The sequence below is a fragment of the Capra hircus genome, chromosome 15 (assembly GCF_001704415.2).
Source record: "Capra hircus breed San Clemente chromosome 15, ASM170441v1, whole genome shotgun sequence".
NCBI classification, from domain to species: Eukaryota; Metazoa; Chordata; class Mammalia; order Artiodactyla; family Bovidae; genus Capra; species Capra hircus.
In genome coordinates this window covers 18760820-18781400 of record NC_030822.1, presented here as the reverse complement: position 1 = coordinate 18781400, position 20581 = coordinate 18760820, and the positions used below count along the sequence as shown (strand labels likewise).

Below are 20581 nucleotides of genomic sequence, written 5' to 3'. Positions count from 1 at the left end.
CTGGTGAGAGAGGAACCAGCAGATCCAGGGCTGGCCATCTCTGTTTCTATTGTCTGTCTCTACCGCTCTGCTGCCCCTCCTCTCCACCCCAGTTCTCTCATTTCTGATTCTCTCTGGTACTCTCCTTTATGATAATCTGAAAACTTTCTCTGGGTCCCTAGTACAAATAGCCAGCCTGAAAGGGCAGCGTGGAGTCCAGTGCCCCTGAAACACCAGACTAAAGCTCTCTGTGGCCCCAGGGACAACTTGGTTTGCTGCAAGGTCAAGAGTGATTGGCTCCCCCTGGGGGCAGGTGTCCACTCTTGGCTCAGTTGGCAATAGGGGATGATCGTGAACCAATTTTATGTTTTCTGGAGGGGGCATTTGCTAGAGGAGGGGCCATGTGCTGGACAGATGCTCCAAACTGTGTCTTCTGCAGGTGCACAGAATAACGACTGTTTATTGATCATTTACCTTGTCTGAAACACTCTACTGTCTGAAAATGAAAATCAAGACCACCCTGAGCATTCCACATTATTTTAGTCTTACCCCCATCTAAGGTGTCTGGACAGGCCCAAGGCCCAAGGAAGTAAACGGGGAAGGCAGATGCAAGTACAGCTCTCTCTGCACCAGTTGCAAAGGTTGCTCTCTTGAAAAGGTTGGCTTGCGTTGCTGTGCGAGCTACCCCGCTGCTCCTCACTGTCCCAGGCACCTCTCTTCCGGAATCTGCATGACTTCGGGGTTGACAACCCGTGAAAGCACCAGAGATTTATCTCTTTAGAGGTTAAATATTTCACATGGTTTTGGAGTCAGCTAGTGGAGAAGGAAATGACAACCCACTCCAGTATTCTGGCCTAGAGAATCCTGTGGACAGAGGAGCCTGGTGGGTTGCTGTCCATAGGGTCGCACAGAGTCGGACATGACTGAAGCGACTTAGCATGCATGCAGAGGAAAGAGTCAACTAGCGGAAGAATAAACTCAGCAAAACAAGAGTAGTATTTTATGCAAAATCACTAAAAAATTTCAGAGATAATAAACATTTCAGTCTGGGGCATTTGCTTCTCAGAATGTGTGATGGGAACCGTGGACTGATCAACACTTGGCAAACTGCATGACTTCTACAGGTCTACGCTACGGGATGCCGGCTGTGGAGACAGCTCAACAGGGTTTTCCTTCCGTGATCTCATTTTCTGTTCCAGATTTGGAGGACTTCAGTGAAAGCCCAATCCTCACAAAAGTGAATTGTTTTTTAAAAAGGGTTTCTCTCTCTCTACTTTATAGCACTTTTCTTTCCTACAAGGAGGCTTCAGAGCAGTCTTTGCCTGAGAGCTTGCTGGTGCTTTATTTAATCACAGTTTTATGAACTCTTCATACACCACCAGCCAATTTTACAGCTCTAGAATCTTGCTTGGGAGACAGACACCGCTTTTTCCCGCAGTCGATTTTAAACACTTTACCATCTGGGATTTTTAGTAACTTGTGACTAGCAAATGGGTGCCATATTTTCAGGATTTTGCAGCCTGAGAACTCTAGGGTTGTTGTGCAGAAATGCCTGGTAATAAATAAATAACATATATTGGTTTCACCTTCATTTGAAAAGTTAACCATCAAAATAGATTTAAAGCAGCTGATATCTTGTTTAATTTCATTTATTGTCTTAATGCCTTGCTTGGTGGAGAAGAGGCAGTGTGTTATTGCAATGGTTAGCATATTAGGTTGGATTTTCTGGGAACATTTGACCCCAAAAAGGACACTATTTCTCATCTCCTTCTCTCCACAGCAGTCATTGTATTCATAGAAAATGGAAACCAACCAGGGTTCAGTTGACTTGGCTGGGGTTATATTTGCTTGCAAGGAACAGAAGCCACCTGAGCTAGTTGAAACAAAATAGTCTTACATTTTGGGAATCATGCAAGATCTGAGTGGTCTGGAGTACAGTGGTCACTGATTCAGTCACTAAATCGTGTCCAACTTTTTGCAACCCCATGGACTGCAGCACACCAGGCTTCTCTATCCTCCACTATCTCCTGAAGTTTGCTCAAATTCATGTCCATTGAGTTAGTGACTCTACCTAATCATTTCATCCTTTGTTGCCCCATTCTCCTTTTGCCTTCAATCTTTCCCAGCATCAGATGCTTTTCCAATGAGTTGGCTCTTCACATCAGGTGGCCAAAGTATTGGAGCTTCAGCTTCAGCATTAGTCTCCTTCCTATGAATATTCAGGGTTGATTTCCTTTAGGATTGACTGGTTTGATCTCCTTACTGTCCAAGGGACTCTCAAGAGTCTTCTCCAACACCACAATGAGAAAGCATCAATTCTTTGGCTCTCAGCCTTCTTTATGGTCCAACTCTCACATCTGTACATGACTACTGGAAAAACCATAGTTTTGACTATATGGACGTTTATCAGCAAAGTGATATCTCTGCTTTTTAATACACTGTCTAGGTTTGTCATAGCTTTCCTTCCAAGGAGCAACCATCTTTTGATTTCACGGCTGCAGTCACCAAGTGCAGTGATTTTGAAGCCCAAGAAAATAAAATCTGTCACTGTGGTCTGAGTCTCCCTAAAATGTGGAACCAGAGCAGCTAATTTCTTTAACTTTCTCTTCTTTTTTAACATTAAAAAAATTTTTTTTAAATATTATTGGAGTATAATGTTGGTGTGTTAGTCGCTCAGTTATATCTGACTCTTTGGGACTTCATGGACTGTAACCCATCAGGATCCTCTGTCTATGGAATTCTCCAGGCAAGAATACTGAGTGGGTTGCCATTCCTTTCTCCAGGGGATCTTGACCCAGAAATCGAACCCAGGCCTCCTGCATTGCAGGCAGATTCTTTACCATCTGAGCCACCAGGGAAACTCTGGCGTATAGTTGATTTACAATGTTGTGTTAGTTTCAGATGTATAGTAAAGTGAATCATATATACATATACATATATCTACTCTTTTCTAGATTTTCTTCCCCGTAGACCATTACAGAGTATTGCGTGGAGTTCCCTGTGCTACACAGTAGGTTCTTGCTAGTTAATCTATTTCACATAGAGTAGTGTATACGTGTCAGTCCCAATCTCCCAATTTCTCTTCTTAATGTCACATGGTCTCTTGTCCCTGCAGCTCCTTGCACCTGTTTCATTTTTCTCTCTTTCTCTTCAAACCAGCAGTCTCTGTTTTGGCATGTGTGTGTCCCAAACACGGCTTCTGGTTCTGTTTCACTTCCATTGTCAAGCACCCAGTGCAGAATGCCAAGTGTCTCCAGACCCCAGTTTCAGATTCTGGGGGTTGAGGAAGGGAAGTTCACTTAGCCTAGCTCTGACCAGTTATCCATTCCTGGTCTGGGCATCTGTGGCTACATAACTGGAGGTCTGCTCAGATGGGGCTGTAAGAGCTGCTGCTCAAGGATGGCTTCCCAGGTGGCGCCAGTGGTAAAGAATTCGCCTGCCGATGCAGGAGCCGCAGAAGACACGGGTTCAATCCCTGGGTTGAGAAGATCCCCTGGAATAGCAAATGGCAACCCACTCCAGTATTCTTGCCTGGAAAATTCCATGGACAAAGGAGCCAGGTGGGGTACAGTCGATGGGGTCGCAAAGAGTCGGACATGACTGAGTATGATTGCCATTGGCATTGCTTTGGCTCAGGGATGAAGCAGGGGAGGGACACAAGTGGGTTCTCTCAGGTGAATGGTGCGGAGGACATTGTCAGCATCCTTGACTCACCAGGTGTGGGAATAGCTAATTTGCATAGTCTCTGTAGCCTGGAAGTTATGTCTGTCCTCTGACGGAGCCCTATTAATCCTGCTGATCTTTTCTTCTTTTTCATTTGGTCCCTCAGTCACTGTTTACCTTTCTCTCTTTGCTTCTCCTCACTTCATTTTCTCTCGTTTGTTGCAGTTGGTGCTTCAGGAAAGTAACCTGATGCATTTAGTGGTAGAAAGAACACGGTCATTGGGAATCAAGGCCAGCCTCTAGTTCAGCCTTGCCCAGGGCTAAACCTTGGCCAAGTCATTTAACCACCTTTGGTCCTGGTTTCATCTTCTGAAAATGGATGGAGCTACACAGGGTGCTGGAAGAAACCTTAGAGATCACCTTGTAGGATGCTAAATATCTGTCTGTTCACGCTGCTGTTCTGTAAGTATGGCATCTGTAGCAGACATTACTAATTGATCCCAGCATGCCTCCCTGCTGATCCAGGACTGTGCTTAGAATCCTTCACGGTCCAGGCAGCCACTACTACAGATCAGCTGGAGGTAGCCCACCTTTGAGATGTGACCAGTTAGCCATCTCCAAGCAAGAAATCATGGAGAAGGCAATGGCAACCCACTGCAGTACTCTTGCCTGGCAAATCCCATGGACGGAGGAGCCTGGCGGGCTGCAGTCCATGGGGTTGCTAAGAGTCGGACACGACTGAGCGACTTCTCTTCCACTTTTCACCTTCACGCATTGGAGAAGGACATGGCAACCCACTCCAGTCTTCTTGCCTGGAGAATCCCAGGGGTGGGGGAGCCTGGTGGGCTGCCATCTCTGGGGTCGCACAGAGTCGGACACGACTGAATCGACTTAGCAGCAGCAGCAAGCAAGAAATCAAGGCTCAAATGTCTACCAATTTTTCTTCCTTTTACTTTCCTTAGAGGAATGGGATGTGTGAAGCTGTTATTCCTAATTCCCTGAAACTTTGAAGAAAAAAAAAAGCCTCCTTCTGCCCTTTTCTTCCCAGTCATTCATTCTTGTACAGAAACTGTTTACTTCCTGACCTCCATTCAACCCAGCCTTTAATTTCTCCTGTCGCCAAAGAATTAACAGTTATTTTAGCAAAGATGTGGAATCGGCCACGTTTGTCTGAGAGTTTCAGGATTAGACTGGTTTGCTTTGTGACTGTGTGGTGGCAGGCAACAGTGAGTGTCATTTTACTTTTTGAAAATATGTTTTCTGCAGTTATATTTGGACTGAGAAAAGATCTCTGCATTCTCAGCTCAAATTATAGTCAATGTTCCTAATTGCTGTTACCCTCAAATATGATATTGAGTGAGGTCACATCTTCAATTCACATTTCTTGTCTATATTTACAAATGACACAGCTTTGGAACATCTGCTCTGCCTACGGGACACTCAGTTTTGCAGATGATGCAGCTGGAATGGCTGGTGGTGGAATTGTTTCCTCGACGACAATGCTGGGAAACATATTTCTCTCCCTTTCTGCCTTTCCTGCTGGGTGATGTTTTTTAAGTTGCCTTCTGGAGTTCACTTCCCCCGGAGAGATGAGTTTATACTTCTGAGGTAGCATATTTCAGTGTTTCTGCTGAAAGGCTGCCTCCTGGAATAGGTATTGATGGCAGGCTCCATGTGGTAGGGCCACCTTCTGTAACAGCCTTGAGGTAGGAGAGCTGTAGGTCTAGAACAGAGACAGATGGAAGTAGAGGGATGAAAAGAAACTTTTCCTAAGACCAGGCTGGGGAGAAAATGTCTATCTCTAATCCATAGGAGTCTAGAGCTGGCTTTCTAGGAGAAAAGAATCCTTGGTATTGGTTAAGAATCTGCCCATATACTTTATTTCTCCTCGGAAAAGAGTGATGTTCTAGGTGAATGAGGAAGGTTGGGTTACAGTCCATAAAGACTGCCTTTAAATACTTTTGTTGTTGTTGTTATTAATATTTACTTCCCATTTAAAAAATACCATAAGGTAACAAAAGTGAAGATTTAAATACTTTTATTTCTGAAACCAACTGTCATTTGCTTCTGCAGAGGACAGAGGAGCATGCTGAATTGCACCATGAGTAGGTACTGACCCGTCCAGTTCGTGGGAACTCCGCAGATTCAAGGCCCCAGGTGACACACTGTAAGGTCACAAAAGGAATGGAGGGCAGAACCTAGAGATTAAAAGAGACCTAAAAGGAATAACGAAAATTTTTTGTTACTGTTGAAAAAGATTAATACATGTCTGAAAGTGAAAGTGAAGTTGCTCAGTTGTGTCCGACTCTTTGCGACCCCATGGACTGTAGTCTGCCGCACTCCTCCGTCCATGGGATTTTCTAGGCAAGGGTACTGGAGTGGGTTGCCATTGCATTCTCCAAATACATGTCTAGGGTGATACAATTATTTAAAAAATAATTTCCTAGCTTGAATCATGCCATTAATTAATGGGCCCTTCTAGATGATCTGGAGAAGGAAATGGCAGCCCACTACAGTATTCTTGCCTGAAGAATCCCACGGACAGAGGAGCCTGGCACGCTATAGTCCATGGGGTTGCAAGAGTTGGACATGACTTAGCGACTTAACTGCCACCACCACCTAGATGATCAGTGCTTCCCAGGTGACGCTAGTGGTAAAGAACCTGCTTGCAGGAGATATGAGACATGAGTTCGATCCCTGGGTTGGGAAGATCCCCTGGAGAAGGGCATGGCAACCCACTCCAGGATTCTTGCCTGGAGAATCCCTTGGACAGAGGAGCCTGGTGGGCTATGGTCCATAGGGTCGCAAAGAGTCAGACATGACTGAAGTGACTCTGCACGCACTAGATGGATCAATTTTGTGCTCTCATGTTATGGAGGAGGAACCTGGGACCCAGACAGAAAAAGTGATTTACTTCGCATCTAAAAGGGAGAAGGTGGGAGAACCATGGTTAGAATCCTGATGCCCCGGCCCTTGTGTGGTGTTTTGCTACTTCCCCCAAATATGACCTTCGTCGTATGTTAATATTATCTTTGAGTTCATTGAAATAGATAAAATCACACCAGAGTTGAATACATATCAGAGAATACTTTGTGTTACTCTGTTCTGTTGATGGCTTTCAAGCAAAATTATCGATTTGTCCATATAGTGGCTGCAAGTAAGCCCAGGAGCTGCAGCATCCTCTGGCTTTCAGATTCACAGAATAGAGTTATTCTTTTGCTTTCTATTTGCTTTGATATTATAAAGTCACTTTCATTGTTCAGCACTATAAAATGCTCTAAAGTTGTAATTAAAGCTATTAAGTAATCTTTACCTTTGTTATTAATTTTCTTTTTTTCCCTAGTAGTTCTTCTGGCACTGATTTAAATTATACATTTTCACCTGTAGCACTTTTTTGGGGGGGAATTCATTCTTATAGAGACTGAATGTTTTGAAGATGGGAACTACTTGATGTAGGCTGGTATGAAAAATAACCAGTTAAAGTTTCAGAACTCTGAATAAAGGTGTGTCTTACCATTCAAACAATTTAGCCAACAAATTCATCCTTCTGAAATAGATATAGAATTAAACTATTCAATATTCAGAGCTTCCCCAGTGGCTCAGTGGTGAAGAATCTGGCTGCCAGTGCAGGAGATCACAGGCTCAATCCCTGTTCTGGGAAGATCCCACATGCTGCAAAGAAACGAAGCCCGTGCACCATAGCTATTGAACCTGTGCTCAGGAGGCCGCAGACTGCAGCTGCTGAGCCCTTGAGCCGCACCGCCTGAAGCCTGAGTGCCCTAGAGCCCGTGCTCTGCAACAAGAGAAACCACTGCAGTGAGAAGCCTGTGCACCACAGCTAGAGAGCAGCCCCTGCTCGCCACAGCTGGAGCAAAGCCTTTACAGCAACAAAGACCCAGCATGGCCAAAAGAATGCATGAGTAAAATTATTAAAAAGTATTCAATATTCAACAGAGTTTGAGAGGAAATAGATTTTAATGGAGCCTCTGTAATAGAGATGTTGATTTCTATATGACATGTATTTATCATTGGTTATTTCTGTTTTTGAAGAAAGCCAGGATTTCAGGCTCAATTACAGGTCATTAACAGCCCAACCAGTGTGCCACAAGAAACATTTAATTTCTCTTGGTATTTGTAAAGAGTCAACAAAACATGCTACTATTTCACTGGTAATGGTTCTAACAGTTATTTACTGTGAAAATAGTAGTGTTAACAATTCAGGGTAGAAGAGGGAATTGTATGTTATTTATTCTGCAGATAATAGTGTATGTTTTTAAGTTCAAGAAGCTGTATATTGATACTGGAGCAAGAAGCATGGAAAATCACAAGCTAGATAAACTTGTGACTTCAGGAGAGCTGTTCTTTCTTTATGGGCCATCAGGCAAGGAGAGATAGTTTTCCATCCCTTCAAAAGTCTTCATTTTTGTGGTTTTCCCTTGGTCATTCAGACTAGCCCATTCCAACCCTTAGAGTCAGAATGTTCTGTAGAGGCTGCTACTTCATTGTCAGACTCTCCTTGAATTTCCTCCCTGCCCACCTCTAAACACACACACACACACACACACACACACACACACACTCACTCACTCACTCACTCACTCACCCAGCAGTAACAGGTGTGAAATCCATTTCTCAGTGATACTTAACTATGGAAGGAAACCTCAGATCTTTTTCCAAAAAGGTAGATCCTTGATTTTCAGACTTGGAGAACTCGTGGACTAGTAAAATGAAGATGTTTGGAAGTCTAGTTTAGATTGGTAAACTTTTAATTTTGTCAAGTAAGGGTATGAACAAAACCACAGCTACACCTGCTATCATATAGAAAAGAAAGAAAATCTTGACACCCAAAATGGAGGATTGTCCTTTAGACCCAGAGAGGCAATTGGTGAACACACACACAAATACATACAAAAGGGGATTAATATGAGGATTTGGCTCATGTGTTTATGAAGGTTGAGAAGTTCTACCACCTGGAAAGCTAGAGACCCGCAGGGAAACTCATGGAATAGTCTGAGTCAGAATCCAAAGACCTGAGAACCAGGGGAGCAGATGGTGTATCTCCTAATCCAAGGACAGGAGACCCATGTCCTGCCTCAAACAGGCAGGAAGGGATGAAATCCTGCCTTGTTCAGTTCGGATATTTTGTTGGACTGTAGAAAAGGTCCAGTAAGTGCTAGGGTCTGGCATACCTCAGATACTCAGCAGATGTATTGAATGAGTGTAATAGAAATGGTTAAGTTTCATGTCTGTGGTATTATAGGATATTATAATATTTATTAATTTTGTTTGACTGTGCTGGGTCTTAATTGTGGCATGTGGGGTCTTTAGTTGCAGCATTCAAACTCTTAGTTGTGGCATGTGGATTCCCTGACCAGGGGTCGAACCTGGGCCCCCTTCATTGGGAGCTTGGAGTCTTAGCCACTGGACCCCCAGGGAAGTCCCTATGGTAGGATACTTTGACTGTTGATTCTTGTCTTTCAGGTAGGTGGCAGTCAGGCAGAAACACATAGCATCTCCTCCCTGCCTCCCACCAACTGGTGTGTGCTCAGTCAGTCCTAGCTTCTCCTGAGATCGAATTTATTGGGTAGGCCAGGTGTAGAGAGTACCAGCATTCTGGTTGCCTGTTGTGGGCACCCCTTCTTTGGGCCACACATCTCTAAACTTGGTTGCTAGCCACAGATTGGCCTGTAGGAGACTGGAAGGATAAAGGAAAGTCCCATTGCCAATACTGAAAAATCATGTCTGGTGATTTTGTTTATTATTTGGTAAGCCAAGGTATTGAGAGATAGCACTGGAAATTCTGTTGGCGAAATAAATTTAAATTTAGTCTAGATAGATCTTATGATTTTATCCCAAATGAGAGAAAACGTAGTCTCAGTTAGAAATGTCTAAATCGCAGAATTTTTTAAAAAATGCTATCTTGATAAGGTCACTTGTATAAAGATTAAGGGCAAATCAGCTATGAACAGAAATGATGCTCCATGACAATACTGGCTATGTTTTTGAATTTTGATGCTTCTAAAAAGTACACGAAAATTCTTTACTTAGAATAAAGATTTTCTTTTCTGTCTTAGAGGCAATTGGTTTGATTGTTTTTCAGTCCTAATAGAATGGATCTATAATTTCTTCTTTAAGAATCTGAATAAATCCTAAAATAGAGATATTCACATTAGTGAAGTTAGACATCTGCAGTAAACATATGCCTAAATCAGTCATCAATGACTATGAATTGAGTCAGTAATAATATTTGTATTAATATTGGCAACTTATTCTGCTTCTTTGGTCTCCACATAGATACTTGTAGGTTTTTAGTGTCTCATTGTAAGAAAAACATCGGTATCCACGAAGCATCACAGAGCCTTTTCCAGTAGAGCATTCATTTTTAAAAATATGTCTCCAGTCAGAGGGGAAAACAATAAAATTATTGATATTATTATTTTACCTAAATTAACTTAATGCCCCAGGAAGGCATTAGAGCCAATCAGTGTAATAACGATGGTTCTTTCCATTCGTGACAGCACATTACTGATTTCCTAGTGTTCAGGCTTGCGTTATCTCAGTGATGTGCATCAATAAAGGAGTTTGCGGATACGTCTGATAACATACACTGTGAAACAAGCAAACAGAATCTGTCAGCTATATAATGACCAAGAGTTTGTTTCTGATCCCTTAATGAATTCAGTCCACCCGTCAGTTTTTCTTTGGTTTTCTCTTTGTCTGAAATTGCCCAAGGGCAACAACTTTAAATTCTGCAATGATCTAAGCTGGGATTCGCTCAAAGTGTTCTTCAGTTGGGTTTATTAACTGGTATCAGGTAAAAAAAGAAGAAAAATTCCACAGTCAACTAGCTTTAGTATTTTACAGTAAAGAATCTGACTTCAATGTAGGAAATCCAGATTTGATCCCTGGGTCGGAAAGATTGCCTGAAGAAGGGGATGGCTACCCACTCCATTATTTTTGCCTGGAGAATTCTATGGCCAGAGGAGCCTGGCGGGCTACAGTCCATGGGGTCGCAAAGAGTTGGACACGACAGCGATTAATACTGCACTTCAGATGAAATAGAACTTTTGTTTATTACATACTTTTCAAAATCTTCAGTGAACTTGTCTGTAAATCTGGGAATCTCCCACAAGAAATTTTCTGAACATTTTTTTCTTGCCACTGATACTTCTTTTTTCTCTCTCTCTCTCTTTAAAAAAATTTTTTTTTAACACCAAAAATATTTTGTATCAGGGTAATGCCAATTAACAATGTTATGATAGTTTCAGGTGAACAGTGAAGGGACTCAGCCATACATATACATGCATCCGTTCTCCCCCAAAACTCTCCCATCATGGCTGGCATGTAACATTGAGCAGAGTTCCAGGTGCTATACAATAGGTTTTTGTTGGTTATCCATTTTAAATGTAGCAGTGTGTACATGACCTTCCCAAAGTCCTTAACTATCTCTTCCCCCTGGCAACCATGAGTTAGTTTTGTAAGTCTGAGTCTCTTTCTGTTTTGTAAGTAAGACCATTTGTATCATTTCTTTTTATATTCTGCATATAAGGGATGTCATATGATATTTCTCCTTCTCCGACTTACTCCACTCAGTATGACATTCTCTAGGTCCATCCACGTTGCTGCAAATGGCTTTATTTCATTCTTTTTAATATATATATATATATATATATATATATATATATATATATATATATATATATATATATATATATATATATATATATTGGGTTTCCCTTGTGGCTCAGCTGGTAAAGAATCTGCCTGCAATGCAGGAGACCTGGATTCGATCCCTGGGTTGGGAAGATCCCCTGGAGAAGGGAAAGGCTACCCACTCCAGTGTTCTGGCCTGGAGGATTCCATGGACTGTACAGTCCACGGGGTTGCAGAGTCGGGCGTGACTGAGCGACTTTCACTCACTTCACTCATGTGTGTATATGTGTACACCACGTCTTCTCTATCCATTCCTCCGTCAGTGGACGTTTCGATTGTTTCCACGTCTTGGCCGTCGTAAACAGTGCTGCAATGAACACTGGGACGCATGTATCTTTTTGTTTTTCTCTGGATATGTGCCCAGGAGTGGGGTTGCAGCGTTATATGGTAGCTCTATTTTTAGTTATGTAAGGAACCTCCATACTGTTCTCCGTACTGGCTGTACCAGTTTACATTCCCACCAACAGTGCAGGAGGGTTCCCTTCTCTCCACACCCTTGCCAGCATTTATTGTTTGTGAATGAATTTTTTGATGATAACCATTCTGACCGGTGTGAGGTGATATCTCATTGTAGTTTTGATTTGCGTTTCTCTAATAACTAGCGATGTTGAACATCTTTTCATGTGCCTATTGGCCATCTGTATGCCCTTTTTAGAGAAATGTCCTGAACATTTTTGAATAAAGAATCTTTTTTTCCCTCAAATCTTTGCACAGGACCAGTATTTATTGGAAGGGATGTTGGAACATGGTTGTTATTTAGTTGCTAAGACATGTCTGACTCTTTGCAACTACATGGACTGTTAACTCGCCAGGCTCCCCTGTCCATGGGATTTTCCAGGCAAGAATACTGGAATGGGTTGCCTTTTCCTTCTCCAGGAGTTTCCCCCAGTCCACGGATCACACCTGCGTCTCCTGAGTCTCCTGCATTGGCAGGCAGATTCTTAACTGCTGAGTTACCCAGGAAGGCTTATCTTTGCTTTTTCTCAGTTTTAGAGAATGTTGAGTTGTCTAGATATCTGTAGTATTATTTTTGTACCAAGGTAACAAAATATCCTATGAGATACAACATGAATGAGAAGGACTCTGCCTATCACAAACTACAAGGCAGATGGTACAGAGATGAGGTGGAAAACATTGAGTCCAGAGTTGCACCTACGGTCATAATATCTGGTCTTTAAATTCAGTAAGAGCTTAACATTCTCCTTTTGTGTGTATGCGTGTTTTGTGCATATACGTGTGAGTGTGTTTATGTTGACTATCACAAAACCTTATAAAATTTTAGTATTTATTAATTAATACTTATGTATTACATACTTTATTATATATATACATACATAATTTTAATATAACTCTATCTTGATGTGCACAAAGATTTCTATTTTCAGTGTTATTTTTTCCTGTCCTCCACATATACACATTTTTGCTTGGCTGCCCTGTATTCATTTACATATTTTGATCAGTGTGTATTTGTTTAATATATCTTTATTGGATTTTGGTGTTAAGGCATTACTGATTTCGTAAAACAAGTGGGGACATTTTCATATATTTCAAAGGCCTGAGTTAGTTTAATAACATTAGAATTACCTGTTTGTTTGTTTTTTTGAGTTTTTTAAAGTTAGATATCTCTCACCTGAATATATCTAGTTTGGGTGCCTTTTTTCATAGTGGCTCCCTTTTTGTGTGTTAATTTGTCTGTTTGCGTTTTTCATTTCTGGTTTAATTTTGGTTATCAATTTTTTTCTCATATATGAAGTGAATTGGTGTTTAGTTGCTAAGTCATGTCTGACTGGAGTAACCCCATGGACTGTGAACCCACCAGTGTCCTCTGTCCATAGGGCTTCCCAGGTAAGAATACTGGAGTGGATTAAGTATTAATAAATACATAAATTATTAATTTTAAAATTTGATATAAATATATGAGTTGCTCTTGTTCTGTCTCTGCCTTCTTCTAAGCATCTCAGCTGTAGCTGTAGTTAGATTTGTAAGGAATCTTATTGGGAAAGTGTTCATTTTGAAACCATTCTGAATTAATCATCTTCAAAACCACATTCTTGACTGTGGAAATAAGCCGACTTCAGGGGAGACATCTAATGCAGAAGCTTTGTGAATATTACTAAAGCTAAGAAAGCCAGATGGATTGCTCAGGTACTCATTGGAGAATTACGGCCGGATAAAAGGGATTCATTGTAAGAAACGAGAACTATTCCTGAGAAGACAGAATCCATTTACCCAGAAAAGTGAGAGTATAAGAATGTATTTTTATCATAGTTTAGAAAAAAGATATATCCCTGAAACCTCTCAGCTGGTGTTTGTGCCCCTTGATGATAATCAAAACAAGTAACATTTTGACTGCTAACCACATACAAGGATACATTTCACGTACTCTACATGGATCAATGCCTTTAAGCCTCAAAACAGCCTGTGAGACAGCAATTATTACCATCTTCATCTTAGAAAGGAGGAAACAGGCGCAGAGATGTATATCACTTGCCTAAGTTTACACAGCTGGAAGCAGGCCCCTCCTCCTAAGCCGCCTTCCCAGTGAGATTACAGTTTGTTTATCTTTGTAAGACAATCAAATAAAGCATTCATTGTGTGCTTGTGGGATAAATGGTAAAGTGATGAGCTAATAATGGAGATAACTGGCTGTAATACTAAGCAGAAAGGGAAAAGTACTCCTATAGAGCTAAAAATAAAGAGTTGTGGGAATAGTGCATCTTAATTACGGGACGGTCTCTTAGGAATGGTTTACATTTAAACCTTTCAACATGGGGAAGACTAGTAATATGTCGTCTTTTTGCTCAACTCTCTAAGCTCCTGTTGGAACCAGTCTGTTCTTCCATGTCCAGTTCTAACTGTTGCTTCTTGGCCTGCATACAGGTTTCTCAGGAGGCAGGTAAGGTGGTCTGGTATTCCCATCTCTATAAGAATTTTCCACAATTTGTTGTGATCCACGGTCAAAGGCTTTGGCATAATCAATAAAACAGAAGTAGATGTTTTTCTCGAACTCTCTTGCTTTTTCAATGATCCAGCAGATGTTGTCAATTTGATCTCTGGTTCCTCTGCCTTATCTAAAACCAGCTTGAACATCTAGAATTTCACAGTTCACATACTGTTGAAGCCTGGCTTGGAGAATTTTAAGCATTACTTTGCTAGCATCTGAGATGAGTGCAATTGTGCATTAGTTTGAGCATTCTTTGGCATTACCTTTCTTTGGGATTGGAATGAAAACTGACCTTTTCCAATCCTGTGGCCACTGCTGAGTTTTCCAAATTTGCTGGCATATAGAGTGCAGCCCTTTCACAGCATCACCTTTTAGGATTTGAAATAGCTCAACTGGAATTCCATTGTCTCCACTAGCTTTGTTCGTAGTGATGCTTCCTAAGGCCCACTTGACTTCACATTCCAGGATGTCCGGCTCTAGGTGAGTGATCACACCATCGTGATTATCCGGGTCATGAAGATCTTTTTTGTACGGTTCTTCTGTGTATTCTCGCCACCTCTTCTTAATATCTTCTGCTTCGGTTAGGTCCATACCATTTCTGTCCTTTATTGTGCCCATCTTTGCATGAAAAGTTCCCTTGGTATCTCTAATTTTCTTGAAGAGATCTCTTCTTTCCCATTCTGTTGTTTTTGTCTATTTCTTTGCACTGATCACTGAGGAATGCTTTCTTATCTCTCTTTGCTATTCTTTGGAACTCTTCATTCAAATGGGTGTATCTTTCCTTTTCTTCTTTGCCTTTCGCTTTTCTTCTTTTCATAGCTATTTGTAAGGCCTTATCAGACAACCATTTTGCCATTTTGCATTTCTTTTTCTTGGGGATGGTCTCGATCACTGCCTCTTGTACAATGTCATGAACCTCCATCAATAGTTCTTCAGGCACTCTATTAGATCTAACCTCTTGACTCTATTTGTCTCTTCTACTTTATAATCGTAATGGATTTGATTTAGGTCATACCTGAATGGTCTAGTGGTTTTCCCTACTTTCTTCAAATCAAGTCTGAATTTGGCAATAAAGAGTTCATGATCTGAGCCACAGTCAGCTCCTGGTCTTGTCTTTGCTGACTGTATAGAGCTTCTCCATCTTTGGCTGCAAAGGATACATCAATCTGATTTTTATATTGACCATCTGGTGATGTCTATGTGTAGAATCTTCTCTTGTGTTTTTGGAAGAGGGTGTTTGTTATGACCAGTGCATTCTCTTGGCAAAACTCTGTTAGTCTTTGCCCTGCTTCATTCTGTACCCCTAGGCCAAATTTGCCTGTTATTTCAGGTGTTTATTGACTTTCTACTCTTGCATTTCAGTTCCCTATAATGAAAAGGACATCTTTTTTGGGTGTTAGTTCTAGAAGGTCTTGTAGGTCTTCATAGAACTGTTCAGCTTCAGCTTCTTCAGCATTACTGATTGGGGCATAGACTTGGATTACTGTGATATTGAATGGTTTGCCTTGGAAACTAACAGAGATCATTGTATTGTTTTTGAGACTGCATTTTGGACTCTTTTGTTGACTATGATGGCTACTCCATTTCTTCTAAGGGATTCTTGCCCACAGACATAGATATAATGGTCATCTGAGTTAAATTCACCCATTCCAGTCCATTTTAGTTTGCTGATTCCTAAAATGTCGATATTTACTCTTGCCATCTCCTGTTTGACCACTTCCAATTTGCCTTGATTCATAGACCTAACATTCCAGGTTCCTATGTAATATTGGTCTTTACAGCATTGGAATTTACTTCCATCACCAGTCACTTCCACAACTGGGTTATGTTTTTGCTTTGGCTTCATCCCTTCATTCTTTCTGGATCCACTGATCTCCAGGAGCATATTGGGCACCTACCAACCTAGGGAGTTCATCTTTCAATGTCCTATCTTTTTGCCTTTTCATACTGTTCATGAGGTTCTCAAGGCAAGAATACTGAAGTGGTTTGCCATTCCTTTCTCTAGTGGACCACGTTTTGTCAGAACTCTCCACCATGATCCATCCATTTTGGGTGCCCCTACACGGCATGGCTCATAGTTTCACTGAGTTAGACAAGGCTGTGGTCCATGTGACCGTCAAGGCTGTATATTGTCACCCTGCTTATTTAACTTATATGCAGAGTACATCATGAGAAATGCTGGACTGGATGAAGCACAAGCTGGAATCAAGATTGCCAGGGGAAATATCAATAACCTCAGATATTCAGATGACACCACACTTATGGCAGAAAGTGAAAAAGAACTAAAGAGCCTCTTGATGAAAGTGAGAGAGGAGAGTGGAAAAGTTGGCTTAAAACTCAACAATCAGAAAACTAAGATCATGGCATCTGGTCCCATCATTTCATGGTAAATAAATGAGGAAACAGTGGAAACAGTGACAGACATTATTTTGGGGGCTCCAAAAATCACTGCAGGTGGTGACTGCAGCCATGAAATTAAAAGACACTTGCTCTTTGGAAGAAAAGTTATGACCAACCTAGACAGCATATTAAAAAGCAGAGACATTACTTTGCCAACAAAGGTCTATCTAGTCAAAGCTATGGTTTTTCCGGTAGCCATGTATGGATGTGAGACTTGGACTATAAAGAAAGTTGAGCACCGAAAAATTGATGCTTTTGAAGTGTGGTGTTGGAGAAGACTCTTGAGAGTCCCTTGGACTGCAAGGAGATCCAACCAGTCTATCCTACAGGAAATCAGTCCTGAACATTTATTGGAAGGACTGATGCTGAAGCTGAAACTCCAATACTTTGGCCACCTGATGTGAAGAACTGATTCATAGGCAGGAAGAGAAGGGGATGACAGAGGATAAGATGGTTGGATGGCATCACTGACTCAATGGACATAAGTTTGAATAAACTCCAGGAGTTGATGAAGGACAGGGAGGCCTGGCGTGCTGTAGTCCATGAGGTAATAAGGAGTCAGACATGACTGAGCTACTGAACTGAACTGAACTAAGCTCCTGTTTCTGTGTTTCTTTAGGTATAGAATTCCCTAGATCTCCAGTGTATGTATGCGTATTGTGTGCTGAGTCACTTCAGTTGTGTCCTTCTCCTTGTGACCCCATGGACTGTAGCCCTTCAGGCTCCTCTGTCCATGGGATTATCCAGGGAAGAGTACTGGAGTGGGTTGCCATTTTCTCCTCCAGGGGATCTTCCCAACCCAGGGATCGAACCCACGTCTCCTGCATCACAGGTAAATACTTTACCCACTGAGCCACCTGGGCAGCCCTGCTGCTGCTGCTGCTGCTGCTGCTGCTGCTGCTGCTGCTGCTGCTGCTGCTGCTGCTGCTGCTGCGTCACTTCAGTCGTGTCCAACTCTGTGTGACCCCATAGATGGCAGCCTACCAGGCTCCCCCGTCCCTGGGATTCTCCAGGAAAGAACACTGGAGTGGGTTGCCATTTTCTTCTCCAATGCACAAAAGTGAAAAGTTAAAGTGAAGTCACTCAGTCATGTCCGACCCTCAGCGACCCCATGGACCAGGCTTTTCCATCCATGGGATTTTCCAGGTGGGCAGCCCTAGATCTCCAGTATTGCTTGCCTAATGGATTTAAATGGTCTCAACCTCCCTTAAGGTCATTGGAGTGAAATACTAAAACATATGAAAATTTGCAAAGGTTTGCCAATTAAGGTTGTCCTAAATACTGGTCAGTTATTGGAGAAGGTCAGTTATACTGGTGGTCAGTTACTGGTGGTTCATTGTGTTTTCTGTCATTGAGTTAGGCCATCATGAAGTTTTAAAACTTATAAATGACCCTATCTGAGAGATCAGAAGGATGCTAAGGTGTAGGGGGAGGAGAGAAACTCCAAGTCTCATTGATTTATTTCTCTTGCTGCAGATGTTCTTCTATATGTGTGGTGTCCTGGTCCATAAGAGGAGGTCATTGCGTCTGTCCCATCTGCTACACATGGGCTGTGATGACAGATTTGGAAGGCAATGAGGCCTTTATTTATAATACTGAAAATTTATGAAAAACGTGTATCCTAACAGTTAGGGAATGGTTAAACAAATTATGATAACACATCTTAGTGGAAATAATTAGAGCCTTATCCAATATGGAAGCATGCCTTAATACAATGCTATAAAAGACAAGAAGCAGGTGCAAATTTAGATGTGCAGTGTAATCATAGGTCTGAAAACTGAGCAAACCCAAGCTTTTCCAAGAATGAAGTCCATAAGTACAACTCACCACAGTATGAATCCTAGTTTTCTTGATGAACTGGACATGTACTTGGAGAAGGTTGCGGGTTCAGTTCAGTTCAGTCGCTCAGTCGTGTCCGACTCTTTGCGACCCCATGAATTGCAGCACGCCAGGCCTCCCTGTCCATCACCATCTCCCGGAGTTCACTCAGACTCACGTCCATCGAGTCAGTGATGCCATCCAGCCATCTCATCCTCTGTCGTCCCCTTCTCCTCCTGCCCCCAATCCCTCACAGCATCAGAATCTTTTCCAATGAGTCAACTCTTCGCATGAGGTGGCCAAAGTACTGGAGTTTCAGCTTTAGCATCATTCCTTCCAAAGAAATCCCAGGGCTGATCTCCTTCAGAATGGATTGGTTGGATCTCCTTGCCGTCCAAGGGACTCTCGAGAGTCTTCTCCAACACAGCTTGCCTTCTACTTTTCCATCTTCCATTTTCTGAATATTCTATAATGATCACATATATCAAGGATTTTGAAAAAACAGTGAAATTTATTACTGTTATAAAGGGGGAAGATCAACTTTATTTTTAAACCTGTTTTACAAAGGATTTGAAAGCAATAAACTTAAAGAAAAGAAGAAGAAAACAGCTGTGAAAGAGCTTTGAAAGTTAAAATGCTTCTGTCGAAGCAATAAACAGAACTTTCTCTTTGCTGGCATCACTTCAAGGAATGGCAATTTGATTCTATTAACTGGCGCATTTCGTTTTAAAAAGCCCCAAGAGAAATCATCTTAGGCAAGAATATCCCAGGCACCAAACTTCAGGACTGTAGGGTGAAGAGCGGATGCTTCAGCATAGCAATGATGCTTAATCCATCTCTTTTGACCTTCTGGGAATCGAAGTTTGACAGGTCTCGATGATTTAGAGTGGTGCTCAGTAATGTTTGTTGAAAAGGCACCAAGCACACAGACTCATCCTCAGACAGGAAGGGGCAGCTACTGTGTGGGCTGCAGTCTGTTGGGGGTCCTCCTGGGAGGATAGAGTCCACCCCAGACCTGGAGATGGAGGGAGACCTACTGTTTCCCATGTGGAATAGAGAGCCCTGGATCTGAGGTCAAGGGGGTGGAGTCATATGTGGCTATAAAGTAACTCTCAGCATGACCTTGACCAAGGCAGCACTTGACCTCCCTGAACCTTGGTTTCTCCGCCTGTAAAATGAGGGTAATAACAGGGACTGTGAGGGACAAGGTGGGATGAGGGTGTGACAGTATTGCACAAACTATAAGCAGTTCCACAGTTGTGTGGAGTCGTAACAGTGCATGATTTGCAGGCATTTCTAAGTTATGACTGGTGTTCAGGTCCCCTGGGGTGGCTTCTGAGTACATCCATGCCTACCCAGAACTCAACAGATAATAATAATAATAGCTAGCAGTGTGTGCCCGGCACGTGTGCTACCTCATTATAATCCTTAAAACAATTTCATGGCACTGTGGGTGTCATGAAATAGGTACTGTGATTGTCTCTTGAGGAAACTGAGGCACAGAGAGGTTAAGTATCTCAGCCAAGGTCACACGGCAAGTGGAGGAGTGAGTGGAACTTGAATCCAGGCCGTCTGACTGTGAGGCCTGATAGGAAGCTGCAGCTGTTTTTCCCTGACATACAAGGAAGATGAGTTTGGGGTATTTATTTGTTGATTGCCTTAGCTCCCTACATTTAAGGGCTGCTGGGGATCAGGCTTGCTTTCCTGTAAGCGCTCAGTGAGGCAGACTTGCTGGGAAGTGGGGAGCTGGACAGAGTAGATGGTTTCTTGACCTTGGTTATAAATGCAACCATACTGCAGCATGTGTTAGGCCAACTAAGGAGGCCTGTCTTCTCCTCTGTCCTGCCAGCAGGCAGAGAGAGGAACAGTGCTGATTGGAAAAGGATTATGGCTGGGTTACAAGAGTGGTTTTGAGGAAACCAGGAAGCAACCCTGTGAACCTGAATTGAGGACACTCTGTAAGTAGCAGACTCTGAGGGCTCTGGAAACAGCCCTGACCCGGAGGCTGACAGAGCCCTGGGGACTGAAGAGAGAGGCTCAGGTGAGGAGAGGCAGCAGCAGAGA

At 42.3% G+C, this 20581-nt stretch overlaps 1 protein-coding gene across 2 annotated transcripts in view; it reads left to right on the top strand.

Moving 5' to 3' along the window:
* KIAA1549L (KIAA1549 like) overlaps positions 1–20581 on the top strand; it is a 308458-nt gene that overhangs the window by 149656 nt on the left and 138221 nt on the right. The window lies entirely within an intron of this gene.